The sequence below is a fragment of the Lactuca virosa genome, chromosome 3 (assembly GCF_052849685.1).
Source record: "Lactuca virosa cultivar CGN04683 chromosome 3, Lactuca_virosa_CGN04683_v6, whole genome shotgun sequence".
NCBI lineage: Eukaryota > Viridiplantae > Streptophyta > Magnoliopsida > Asterales > Asteraceae > Lactuca > Lactuca virosa.
In genome coordinates, this window is record NC_136428.1 from 293075025 (window position 1) to 293090239 (window position 15215).

Here is a 15215-nt window from a genome sequence, read left to right on the forward strand (position 1 = left end):
CATAATCATTAGGATGATCATAAAACATGATACTAAAGTACTTTCCTTTCCTTTCAGATTGGAGAAACCTTTTATATTTCTGTCTAATTTGATTCTTCTTATTCGTTCTGCTATACATTGAAACTTTTCAAGGTATTAGAATTACACTTAAACTTGTAAGCATAACCATACTTACTGAACTTTCAGTAAATCATGACGAATATACTTTATTGTCCTTTGTGGTGGATCTGACCAGTGCACATCAATGTTTACTAAATCCTTTCATCTTTCACTTGTCTTACATACATATATAAACAAGGAATTAGTCTTAATTTCCCAAGTACCAATATTTCCATACATCACATGATTAAAATCATATGATTCCAAGTTTCTATCCAAATGAAACTTGGGTGATGGGAACCTTTTCTTACTTAGTAAATTACGACACTACCACAATTGATATAACTAAGAATCAATCGTATTCAATATTGCTATTAATAGAAACATATGAGCAACAATTTTCACAAATGTCATTGCAAGGAAACATAAAATAAGATAAAAATCAAAATTTTCTTTATTTATAAAAATTGCGAAAAACTTGTCCTTATAATGCAAATACAATTGAAAACTATGTTACTAATTATTCCTAAGCAATCTACAATTGTAACATCCGGATTTATAGGTATGATAAAATGAGCATTATTTTCTAAGTTATGAGGAGTGACTCGAAGAGTTGGCGCCTTAACTCGTCGAGTAGGATCGCGACTTGGTGACGTGGAAAATGAATGGACTCGACGATTCGACAAGCTGACTCGCCAAGTCAGTGCTGTTGGCAGAAACCCTAATTATTTCGGGCTTGGGCCTTTTTAAAGGCACTTATAGCCTCCTTGGCCCTTCGCACCAGTGTCTTCGTCCCTTGAGAGAAACCCTAGAGTTATTGTGAGCTAGAGAGGGTAAGAGGCTAATTGGAGGCCATTTCCTTGAAGAAGAAGGTCAAGAGTGTTGCAAGGATCTCAGAGGAGAGTTGGTGGATCTGCTTCATCTTCATTCAAGCTTCATATCTGGTACAAGTTCTTGTCTCCCTGGTGTTTGAATAAAATTCCTTTGGTTGTTGAGTTAGGGCTTGTATCACCATTTGATGGGGTTTTGGGTGCATCCAAACCCTTTTTTGTAACATCCGGTTTACCAAGTATATTGTTTTGAGTATTTAATTCAAGGATTTTGGAGGGACTCGACGAGTTGGTGCCTCAACTCGTCGAGTAGGGTCGCGACTTGGTGACGTGGTTAATGAATGGACTCGACGAGTCGGAGAGATGACTCGCCGAGTCAGTGCTGGTGAAGGAAACCCTAAATCTTTGGGTTTGTGTCCTATTTAAAGTCCCTTATGGCCTTCATCTGCGGCTACACTTCCCTTGAGAGACCCTAATTGATCCAGAGAGCATAGAGAGAAAGAGGGATCTAATCTTCATCATTTTGGGTGCATTCTTGCAAGGAAGAAGGAGAGTGTTCAAGCTAAATTGTTGGAGGGGCTCAGATCTACTTCTATTCCATTCAAAGCTGTTTTCTAAGGTATAAATCTCTACCTTTTTTCGTATGGTTAGTAGATCTCTTGAATCTAGGGTTTCTTTACCCTTTCTTTAGTTGGAATATGGAGCATGCAAAGTCCCATTGAGGAATAGACTTTAGATCTGGACCTTGAGAGGTCCAGAGTGTCCAACAACCAAGCTTTATGTTGTTACATGAGGATATTGAGCTTAGGACTCCATTTTTAGAGCTATTTCATCAAATAGAGCCATATGTGCGATGCATGAACGTAAAGGTCAGACCTTTACGTGACTTTTGGGTGTTAGAAGGTCAGATCTATAAGTTAGAGAAACATATCTGACCTCAGAAGGTCGTTTGAGCATTTTCATGGAAGAAACTCGCCGAGTCCATGAGAGGACTCGACGAGTCGGATTGTGTTGCACCACGATTCGTGATCAGTGGTAACCCATCGAGAGAAAGGTTAACTCGACGAGTCGAGTGAGACCTTAGGAGGATTCAGAGGACACGCATGGACTCGCCGAGTCACCCGAGTGTACTCGTCGAGTCTGGTCAAAGTTGGACCGTTGACTGGGGTTGACTTTTAGAGTTTGGTCAACAGTTGGTCATTGGACCATTGGAGGGGTAAAATGGTATTTTCCCCTTCTGAGAGAATATAGGGAGGGACTAGTCTAGCCTTTGAGAGCCGTATTAATTAGAGATAATTACTTTATGTGATTAGGAGGAGGCTAGATCAGTGATTCGAGTTCGAGACTTTTCGAGATTACCCGAGGTGAGTCTTCTCACTATACCTTACCTAGAGTGGTAATTATGTGTGACCGGAAGGTCTTATGTGCTATGACGAGTATGTGATATATGTTGCTATGTGATATGTATATGTTATGTATGTTATGAGTAGCATGATATGGACCGGAAGGTCAGCAGTGTATGGACCGGAAGGTCAACAGGGACCGGAAGGTCAGCAGTGTATGGACCGGAAGATCAATATGGTACAGACCGGAAGTTCGACAGAGTAGGACCAGAAGGTCTACTCGGATTGTGGGACCGGAAGGCCCCTGAGACACATTGACCGGAAGGTCTCGTTGAGCTATAGCCTCAAGTGGCTTATGTGTTGTATGTAGTATTTTGAGGAACTCACTAAGCTTCGTGCTTACCGTGTTATGTGTTATGTGTTTCAGGTTCTTATCAGAATCGCGGGAAGGCGCCGGCATGACTTGTACACACTGACAGAGAATTTTGTATTTGAGATTCTGGGATATGTTTTACGGAGATAACATTGATACTTTTGAGTTCTGAGAATACTTTATGAGATATGTTATGTTTTAAAAAGGAAAAATTGTTTTGAAAATTTACATCGTTACAAGTTGGTATCAGAGCCTTGGTTTGAGGGATTTGGATGCACCTTCGGGTATGTCTGGACTCAAACTGAGGATTCGAGAAAAGATTTTCAAAAGAGATAATTTTTTCTAAATGAGAACGAGTTTAAGAGAAAACGAGTTGGAGAAGTGTGTACAATCAGCCAGAGCCCGAACGGTGAATTCCCAAAATACCCTTACATTATGTGTTATGAGATATTATGTGATATGCTATGCATGGTAGAGATAGGCTAGGTATTTCATATTTTAGGAATAGAGTGGCCTGATTTGTGATGCCTTAGCCTAGGAGTTGTTGTTATATGTGATGTGCCTTCGAGTATGTGTTGAGTATGAGTATCCAGCAGGAATCCTTTTAGAGAGGGACCTGAGTAGAGGAGTAATCTAGGAGAGATACCTAGATGAGCATTTGAGGAGTCTACTGAGAGAGTAGTGAGATGCCCGCATGGGGTAAAGTTGCTTGAGTTCGGTGATATCCTTTGAGTATGAGGAGATCAAGTGGGTAATAACCTAGAGTGGTTTTACATGTTGGTAGAGATTATTCGATACCCGAATGTTGCTTGCTTCGTGCTTTGTGGAACTCTTGATGATGGGAGTCCCCTACTAAGTGAATATGACGATATTCAGGAGGTAGATGGCTGGAATCATAAGGAGTTCTTCAGCAGCTGATGGCAGAGAAGTGTGAGAGCCTAGGAACAGCCTAGGAAAGGGTGACCCTAGTCAGATGAGTACGCTGACATAGTAGAGCATTTCGCAGAGGAGCGAACACGCGTGATGGGATTGGTGATCGAGAAGGTTGAGCAGCTCCTTAGTAACTTGGGGATGGTCCGTGTAAAAAGTATGGGTAGATGTGGCAGGTAGTATGGGCCCGTACTACTGAAAGCAGAGGACCCATACTCGATACAGGGAACATTCCAGAGATTTTAAGTAGCAGATCGAGAGGTGATTTCATGGTTCGAGTACCATGATTTGTAGCAGATCGAGAGGTGATGTCATGGTTCGAGTACCATGATTTGTAGCAGATCGGGAGGTGATGTCATGGTTCGAGTACCATGATTTGTAGCAGATCGCGAGGTGATGTCATGGTTCGAGTACCATGAATCATAGCAGACTGAGAAGAGAGAACATGGTTCGAGTACCATGATTCATAGCAGACTGAGAAGAGAGAACATGGTTCGAGTACCATGATTCATAATGGATTGGGAAGAGAGGACATGGTTCGAGTACCATGATTGTAGCAAATTGAAAAGAGAAAACATGGTTCGGGTACCATGATTCATAGCAGATTGAGAGGTGATGTCATGGTTCGAGTACCATGACCCGTGGCGGTTAGTGTTACTGGTTCTACCAGTTATTCCGTTGTGATTGGTTAGACCGAGATCGGATGCGATAGAGTATGAGGTCAGAGGGCCATATGGAACAAGTTCCAACGAAGCATCCCTTTGTGAGGGAAGTCGAGATGATTCCAAGGTGTTTTGGTGAGATGTCAGATGAAGTCGCAAGACTCAGGGATGAGTAGATATGGTGTTTATGGAGGGTTGTGGCATAAGTTGAGCAATCAGCCGATAGTGGAGATGTCACCTTCTGTGACCTGGGTGGTATTATTTCCGTTTCCTGTAGGGAAACATAAGAGGTGTTGAGATTTCGGTTTCTGATCTTGGGGATAAAACCCTGCGGGTTGGCATTGATGGCGACCTTCCATCAGACTATTTGGGCAGTATGTCCGCCGAGAGGTAATGTTAGAGCATGAGCAAGTTGTCAGTGGGGACTGAGATGGTTAAGGACAAGGATACACCCTATTTGAGCATAGTAGGGCATGTATTAGCTGCAGAGGCAGACAATCATGAAGAGGGTATTGGGGCGGTGGCTCTTATTGTCGATGATGCGTATCGAGTGTGGTAATGAGGTCTCCGCTCTTATTACAACCCACGTGATGGAACGTTGGTTAAGGAGTCGAGAATGAGGAGTGTGATAGTTCATTATTTCAGATTAAGAGTCAGAGTTACTACTGGACAGTTGAGATGTCCGGTAATGGGATGGTATGATATTCTGTATGATTAGAGGCAATCATGATGAGAAGTTCCTGAGGATTTCATCTGAGATTCGGAGTATTTGGAGTTGTGGGGTCTCTATCGGGGAGACCACCGAGTAGTGCGTAGTACCTTCCAAGAGTAAGTGTGATGTCCCTGGTGGATACAGTCTGTGGAATAGATTTTTGGTGCGCCAATCGGTGATGGTTCGAACCCTGAGTGGGGGAGAACCGGGTATTCTATCGAGAGGATCAGAGATTTGTTCAAGAGCGGTTAGGGAACTGGATAGAGGCATGCACTATGGGATTCTGAGCAATAGAGGAGGGAATTTCGGATGTTCGTCAACATATTCTGAGTCGTTGACAATTCTTCCGTGTTTCAATCGAGAGTTGGAATATCCCGAAGATACGTGATGTGTGGCATGAAGATTAGTTGTGAATCCTGAAGGAACGCATTGTTGTAGCTGTGTACGATAATGTAAGTACGAGATCAGTGGTTGAGACAGGACATCATGAGGTTCTGTGATGGTGTACCGAGGTGTCTACGGTTCCAGTGGGAACCCTTTCAGCTAATTGACATCAAGCGGGATTATTCGAGAATATGGATTGCAGGAGGGAAAGGTGATTTGTTATGGTGTTTGTCGTCAAAAACAGCAATGCATAATTTGGGTAAGCGTGTACACCTATGGTTGGTCCGCAGGGCATGAGTTAATGATCGTAGTGTGGTGTCGACCTGAGGATGAGATTGTGAAATGGTAAGAGCAAGGGCGGTAAGACTACGGGGAGCCGTAGTACTCACTATTCAGTGAGAGGTTATGGTGATGCTACAGGAAGCCGTAGTACTCACTATTCAGTGAGGGGTTGTGGTGATGCTACGGGGAGCCATAGTACTCACTATTCAGTGAGAGGTTGTGGTGATGCTACAGGGAGCCGTAGTACTCACTATTCAGTGAGAGGTTGTGGTGATGCTACGGGAAGCCGTAGTACTCACTATTCAGTGAGGGGTTATGGTGATGCTACGGGGAGCCGTAGTACTCACTATTCAGTGAGAGGTTGTGGTGATGCTACGGGGATCCGTAGTACTCACTATTCAGTGAGAGGTTGTGGTGATGCTACGGGAAGCCGTAGTACTCACTATTAAGTGAGGGGTTGTGGTGATGCTACGGGGAGCCGTAGTACTCACTATTCAGTGAGAGGTTGTGGTGATGCTGCGGGGAGCCGTAGTACTCACTAATCAGTGAGAGGTTGTTGTGGCGCTGCGGGGAGCAGTAGTACTCACTATTTAGTGAGAGGTCGTCGTGATACTTGATGAATCAAAGAATCGAGTAATGAATTAATCAGAGTATGAATTCAAGTAAGAATACGAGATTTGAACACAGGATGTAAATATGATCTTGTTATGCCCTATTACGCTTTCATATTCTTTACAGAGTACAATCAACAGGTTTGTAAAAGTTCTCTATCTAACTCTAGTAAATAACCCTATTTATAGGGAACTGAAAGCGTACAAAAAATATACTAAGGCATTGACTCTAAAGCTTCGAATAAAAGCGCCCTAGTAAAATACATTACAAAACATTCGAAGAGTCCAAAACATACTTCGACTAATTACAACAATTCGACCCTTACAATCTCCCCCTTTGTAAACATAGTCGAAGTCTTCAATTTATAAGAAGTGTGATGGAATACAGCAATACTCTTCGAATCTCCGTGTACCAGGAGATAATCTTTTTCAGTTCTTTCTTATCACCTTCATTGTTCTTCTTGCAATGATTCATACGAACAATTAAATTCTTATACTGAGACGTTGAATATCTCTCCACTTCGCTTGCCTGGAACAAGAATCGTTTGGCTTTTCCAGCTTTGTCTTTTCCTGCGAAGACCATTCCAAAAGGCTTCAGGCAAATTTCACCATCAGCATATTTCTTCAATTCCACCTGAGTCTTCGTTGGAGCCATCGGTACTTTTATTTCCATTCCTTTGGCAGTAGCTAATTCCACATCTGTTAGTGTTAAGCACTCATAATAGTTTTCGATAAAAATCTTGATGTGAGAAACTCCAAGCTTGAATTCATCTGGTTCAGTGTTTTGAAGGAATGAAAATGATTTGTCTTTTAAAAGCAATGCAACTTGTATAAGATCATACAAGTTCATCAATGGAAAATCAGCAATCGTAAATTCGCAAATTTTTCCATTTGCCCTGGCAACCACATATTTAACATTTTGGACTGTGTTTTCAAAAATCACATCCTTTTTCATACTGATCACTTTCTTGATTTTAACCAATGACCATACTTCTTCAGGGGCTTTTCCAAGAACAGCATGAAAACGAATTTTCATGTGTGTACCTTCATCCTTATCTTTAAAATTCCCTTCTGCTTTAAACTGAGGCATGATACACATCATTTCATTTATCGGAAAATCCAGCTGGCTTGCATCAGTATTCGTGACCAAATAACTCTGCTTTGGTTTCTTCTCGAATGTGTACATGTGATTAAAAGCAACCTTCGCCTCAATTGTTTCGTAATTATAGTGTTTGGCTGGATCACCTTTATCCATTCCCTTCGGATCACTAGCACGCTGAGTCATAATGCTTTGAATAATCCTCAGTTTTTCAAGTTCAGCTTCTGCTTCAGCCTTCTTTTCCTCTTTCGATTTTTCCACTACAATTGATTTCCCTTTATCTTTCAAGGCTGGATTGTCAATTGTCTCTTTTGGATTCGAACCACTCCCTCCAGTCTCCGAAGATTTACCAATCACAATTCCTTTCGAAATTGGTCTTGCAATTGGCATTGTTGTTACAACTGTTGAAGTAACCAGTTCAGCAGAAACTATTACTGGTTTTGTTGTTGGGATTTTCGAAGAGAAGACTTTTCCCACAACTTTCACATCTTCTCCACTAGTCTTCCACTCACTAGTTTTTCTTTCTCCCCCTTGCACCCCTGTGAAAACAGGTGGGGCAATCATTGTTGGAAGAAGACTTGATATGCGAAAGAGAGGAGCAAGTTGTTTGTTGAGAATTGCTTCGAAGTGGACAAACTTTTGTGACAAAAATTCAGGGGTAATCAAGGAAGTAGACACCGGCTTGTCAGAAATTTCTTTTAACTCCTTGAGTAAAGTAATCACTTCCTCAAAGTTTGCACTTTCAGTTGATGAAATTTGAGTAAGTTGTGGACTCAAACTTTCATATAATTTGACAAATTTGGTGACAGCGTCACAAATTATATCAACCTTTTGATTCAATGATGCATAGTCTTGTTGAACAGTAGCTATTTCTCTTTTCATATCTTCATGAAGTTCGTGAATTTGCAAGTTTACATCCTCTCGAGCTTTCTTCACATCTTGAATAAAAAGAACATGTCTTTCCTTTGCAACATTCTTCAACTCTCTCAGATCACCAGCAAATTTCGAATTTTGAGAATTGATTCGAATTTCATTGTTTTGATCAGTGAGATCAACTTTCTCCAAAATTCGTGATTCAGAGTCTGTAAGCATTCCAGAGACTTTGCTCACAACTCTGGCTTCGAACATCTTCAACATCCAATCAATCTCCAGACTTGAAACAGATGAACCACCCCCAGATCAGCTTGGGATTGAATTATCGAATTCAACTTCTGATTCAGGATTTTAAATTGTTTCATGGTCATCAGCATATGATCGGGAAACTGTTATTCTTCTTCATGAAATTCCAATTCATCAAACATACCACCAAACCCCTCATTATAAGTCTCTGTCTTCATAAAAACGGTTTCTTGAACAGGTGAAGTGGGTTTTGGTGGTTCAGTAGATTGAGAAGAAAAAATAGAAGTAAAGGGTTGATCAAGAATGTGTTCGAATGTTGGAGAATCAGTAGTTGAAGTAAGAAGAGTAGTGGATAATGGTGAAGAAACAATACTTGCAAAAGGAGTAGAAGTAGATGGACCTGTAGCTTCATTTTTCGAACCTCCTTCACCCATATCGACATTTGCATCCGTATTAGATACGTATGCAGGGATGCCTGAAGTTCGAACCACCTCAGGAACTGATTTGGCAATCGAATCTTCGGGTGGTATGACAACTGTCTTCTCAGGAGTGGAACTTTCTGTGAAAAGAGTAAACTCTGGGGTTTCTGGAATTCTTTCACTATCATCTTCTGTTGACTCAGTAGAGATTACAAGTTTTCGGGTCTTCTTCTTCTTTTTCTTTGATAAATGCTTTGCCATATCTTCAGTCCTTCGTTTCTTGGACACCAGAGAAACAGGTGCGGGCACTTCCCTAATTAAAACACCTTGATGAGTGATTTGAGGTTTTCGAACCACTTTTTGTGTGGGAGACTTGCGTTTATGGGTTGACTTCATTTTGATTCTTCGAAACATTCCAGTCTTCGAAGGAATGATGACATTCTCTTGGGTTTCTTCAAGAATAGGCTCAATCACTTGAGTCTCAGCAACTGATACTTCAACAGTTTCAGGCTTCTTCTTTGGCGATTTCGAAGATTTTGACTCAGTTTCATTCTTCTTCGTCTTCTTGGATTTTGTATCATCTCTATCCAGTAGTGTGCCAGTTTCAATTGTAGAATCGATGGTCTGCAAATATGCCACCAAGACAGAGTTCGAAGGATCAACTCTTTTAAGCATAGCATCTGGAATACGAGCAACTGATGGAAAAACTTCAGCACTATCTGTGACATCCTTCGGATAGTGGTATGATTGAAAAACTTCTTTGTCTTCATCATTGGGTACCAAAATCCCTTCCTTATTGTAAAGTATTGCAAAATCAAACTCCAGTATCTTGCACACGAAATACCATGAATAGCATTCATGTGTTCTACACCCTTTTGGAATTCCTTCCACAACTGTGTAGAATAATCCACTTGAAGATCATAATAAATGCCAACAACCATGGCATAAACCTCCATTCTTCCTTTATCAAGACCAACTAATCTCCCAGTCAAACATCGTAGAAAAATACCAAATAAGAAATTCCATAGTCGTGGAAGACCAGACTTCTTAAAATCACTAATCTTGGACAGTGGTGGCTGATATCCTATCTCATTATACATGTGAACGATTTGTGGAAAAGTAAATGAAACATATGGAGGCGAATTCGGAATATCAAGAATTCGGCAGAAGACTTTCTTGGTTAGCCTGACCTTTTTGTCGTTCACCAGATGAAAAGTAATCGTATTAGATGCTTTGTTGTAAGTCGTAGTTGATCCTTCTTGAGAAAGCCAGGACATTGGAACAGAGAAAGAATTGAACATCGCCTTAGCCAAAATAGAGTTCTTCAAGGCAACTATTAGCATCTTCAATTCTTCCGGGTACTGAGAAACTTCACCCTCCAAGTAATAGTTTGTTTCTTGAATCTTCATTAGTGGTAATGAAGAGGCATCTTCAGTGGTATGAGAATCAACATGAGCAGAAGTCGCCATTGTTAGGGTTTGAAGATGATGATGAACAGAGAGTTTGGGAAAGTTTGCTTTTTGATCGCGTAAACTGACAATGAACCCTTGAATTCCCTTTTATATGTAACCCTTAAATTTGAATTTGAAGCGGGATATGTATTTAATGATATCCGACGTGGCACCTTGAAAATCGGACCATTACTGCGTAAAAGTAGCCATGCGTCAAAAAGTAGCTATCACATTGCCTTGAAAAACGCACAGAATACCATACGTCATTTATAAACAGCTTGTCTTGTTTTTCCCAAGAATATTGTAACCGTCAGAACCCTTCGAATGGAAGTAAGGCTCTTCCACTTTTGGGATTAAAAGCGAAGTCATACGCCAGAAGTTCGAAATCATCAGCCTGAGTTGGTATTACTCAGAGCCTCAAGGATTTCGTGAGTGCAATGTTCCAAAGAATATAGACGAGAAACAAAGATAAGAAAAATATGAGATATTGTGATGTCAAACCATTGACACAAAAGCAGATGAAATCCCGGGCAAAGATTACTTCATTAATCATTAAGAGAAATGATCAATAGCTTGTGTGGGTTCCCGTGAATTACAATCGAATACTTGTTGATAAGTATCGAAGGGCTTCTTTTATAATGCTTCATGAATAGTTCAAAATTTTCGTTACATGTCATCCTAAACATAAGGTGAGAAATTGTAACAGAAATTACTTGTTTGACCAGTGTAGTCAGTGACAAGTTGACTTAAATAAATTTTGTAATGACAAGGACATTCGAATGAAACTCACACGGAAATCATATTCAAGAAAAAATTTGTGTTCTGGATCTTGTTGGGTAACAAACATCGTGGGTTTCGAATGTTTGATCAAGACCACTCATTCGAAATGAATATGATTTGGAGTTTCGAATTTTGGTACAGAAACAAAAGTTTCGTGAAAATCTGGAACTTAGTTCCCCGTCAATTCCTTAAAAAGGTAATGAAAATTGGGTTTCACTTTCATCACGGTCTCATGATGTTAGATCATAAACACAGATTTTTGATATGTCTAAGTCTCGATGGGTTTGATCAGAGACCTCTCAGACATATGTCTTCGTGTGTGATCGTGTAAGAACTTTATGGATGAAAAAGATTGATAAAAGACACGAAAAGTACCTCTGTTATATTTGGACCAAACAGTAAACTCTTAACTCATTTTGAGAAGAGTAAGGTAGCTCAGAGACTAATGTGAATATAAGCCTGATTGGGAAGAAATCATTGTATGAATAATTTCATTAAGGCTTTCGTACACACACATTGAGTCATGGAGGCTTTGGTCAACATACAGCAGCATGCTTCTAGGGACAACCTAACTAGTTCGAATGATGACAAATTTATCGATTCATATGAGAAATGTACCTGACCCTAGTACTGCAAGCATAATCCCCTCTGTATCTTCATGATAATCTGCAACAAAATACTAAAAAGAAATAAGAATCAAAATATTTTTGTTGTTTTGATTTTTCGAAAATAAAGACAAAACAAACGAAAATCTTTTTTTGGATTTTTGAATTTTCGAAAATTAAATGACAAGAATAAAAACAAATGAAAATCTTTTTGGATTTTTAAATTTTCGAAAATTAAATGACAAAAATAAAAGAAAATCTTTTTGGATTTTTAAATTTTCGAAAATTAAATGACAAAAATAAAAGAAAATCTTTTTGGATTTTTGAATTTTCAAAAATGCAATGACAAAACAAAATCAAATGAAAATCTTTTTGGATTTTTGAATTTTCGAAAATTAAATGACAAAACAAAAACAAATGAAAATCTTTTTGGATTTTTGAATTTTCGAAAATGAAAAATATACTGTACATGTTACTAAAACACGAAATTTTATCATCCCCTTATAAGTGACAAATGTACGAATTCGAAGGGGTCGAAGCGTTGACTATGAACAGTAACCTCTGAATCAACCCTTAAAATAAGTAACAAATGTGCGAATTCGAAGGGGTCGAAGCGTTGACTATGAACAGTGACCTCTGAATGCTGAATGACTTTGCATTGTCTTTTTGTCAGCGCCTCTGAATCATTTCTTGTCAACCGTTATTCTCCTTTTTCGCATGGAACAGAATTTCCATCGATCATTCCATGTCCTTCTATAATCTTCACAAGGGATTTTTCATCCAAAGCTTTCGTGAAAATGTCAGCTAACTGATCAGTTGTTTTCACGAAATGTACTTCAATATTTCCATCCTCCACGTGATCTTTGATGAAATGATAACGAACAGCTATATGTTTAGTCTTCGAATGCTGCACAGGATTATGACAAATTCTTATCGCACTTTGAGAATCACAATATAATGGAATCTTTTTCATATTTATTGCATAATCATGCAATTGACTTTGGATCCATATTATTTGTGAAGTGCAAGCAGCAGCAGCCACATATTCTGCTTCAGCTGTTGAGATTCATACGCATGTTTGCTTTTTCGACTGCCAGCTCACCAATTTGCCATCAAGAAATTGACATCCACCACTTGTGCTTTTTCGATCAAGATTACAACCACCCAAGTCTACATCCGAATATTCTTGTACAAAGAACCCAGTTTTCAAAGGATACCACAATCCTAACGAAATTGTTCCTTTAAGATAACGAAAGATATTCTTCACAGCAGTGAGATGTAGTTCTCGTGGATTAGACTGATATCTAGCACAATTACACACGGAAAACATGATATCAGGTCTACTTGTTGTAAGATAAAGTAATAAACCAATCATGCTCCTATATAAAGTTATATCAACAGCAGGTTTATCTAACGACGGTGTTAGCTTTATTCCCGTTGCCATTGGAACTCGTAACTTTGTGCTATTCGTCAACCAAAATTTTTCGAGCAGATTCTTCGTATATTTTTCCTGATTAATAAAAATCCCTTCTCTGTTTTGACGAATATTCAATCCAAGAAAATTATTGATTTTTCCCATCATGCTCATTTCAAACTTGCTTTTCATCAGATCTTCGAATTCTCTAGACAAGGCAGAGTCAGTTGAGCCAAAAATAATATCATCAACATAAATTTGAACAAGCATTAGATGATTCCCCACTTTCTTTCGAAATAATGTGGGATCAACAGATCCTTGTTTAAATTTAGATTGTTTCAAAAATGAGGTAAGAGTTGCATACCATGCTCGTGGTGCTTGTTTCAAACCATAAACTGCCTTATCTAAAATATAAACATGATTTGGAAATTCTTCGTTAATCAAACCTGGGGGTTGTTCCACGTAAACAGTTTCTTCAAGCTCTCCATTTAGAAATGCACACTTCACATCCATTTGATAAACATCAAAATCTTTGTAAGTTGCATAAGCCAGAAATATACGAACAGCCTCGAGTCTTGCGACAGGGGCAAAAGTTTCTTCATAGTCGATTCCTTCTTGTTGTGAATATCCTTTGACAACAAGTCTGGCTTTGTTTCGAACAATGTTTCCATCTTTTTCGGTTTTATTTTTGAAAATCCATTTTAACCCGACAATCGAAACATTTTCAGGTTTAGGAATTAATCTCCAAACCTTGTTTCGTTCGAATTCAGACAATTCAGATTGCATTGCAACAACCCAATCTGAGTGTTCCATTGCAATCTTAACTGTTTTTGGTTCAATTTTAGAGATGAAAACATTGAACATGCAAAATTCTTGATGAGTATTCAATACCTCATTCTTTGCACGAATTTGAGCTCTTGTTAAAACTCCCTCTTGTGGATTCCCAATTACTTGATCCTTCGGATGATCTTTTGTCCACTTTTCCAGTGGTGGATATGCTAGATCAAATTCCAAAGGTGCATCTTCGTATATATCATCGTTTTCTGAGCCTACAATCGAACACACATCATCAAAATCATTATTATTCTCAATGTTTTCTAAATGCTCCCTCTCAACATTATGCTCCCCCTCAACATCATCATTCATTCTTTCTTTCTCCCCCTCGAAAGAATGCTCTTCGTCATCTAATGTATTCGAATCCAAGTGCTCCCCCACCACTGGATTGTTTTGCATACTTTCGCCTTTCTCTGGAGAGTTTGATGTTGAATCATTAGTAAGTTTTGTTAGTTCAGAGATATGATTATCATTTGCATTTATTTCAGCATCAACAGCATGATCTGAAATTCCAAAAATTAAATCATAATCAATATCTAATGTTTGTGAGGATTCAGATTCATCTTGTATGTTTTTCAGAATAGGATGATTTTCAAACTGTGATGTTGTTTGTTTAATGTAGTAATCATCAAATGTAAGATTAAAAGTTTCTTCAACTTTTCGTGTTCTTTTATTCAACACAAGATATGCAACTGAATTATGGGAATATCCCAAGAAAATCCCTTCGTCTGCTTTTGCTTGAAATTTCGTAAGATTATCCTTGAGATTCATAATGAAGCACTTGCATCCGAAAACATGGAAAAATTTGACATTAGGTTTTCGATTGTTGAGAATTTCATATGGAGTAATGTTAAAACGACGATGAATGAACGATCTGTTTTGAGTGAAACATGCGGTTGATACTGCTTCAACCCAAAGATATTGTGGAAGATTCGCATATGCCAACATAGTCCTTGCCGCTTCGCATAGAGACCTATTTCTTCGTTCAACAACACTGTTTTGTTGTGGTGTGTATGGAGATGAAAAATTATTCGAAATCCCTTTGTCCACCAAAAATGAATCAAGAACATTGTTCTTAAATTCAGTTCCATTATCACTCTTAATCTTTCGAACAATCTTCTTCAATGTTGTTTCCATCTTCTTGATAAAGTCAATCATGATTTGTGCAACTTCAGATTTAAGCCTGAGAAAATAAACCCACGTAAATCTTGAAAAATCATCAACAATAACTAAAATGTACCGTTTCTTGTTGAGAGTTGAAATTGTCG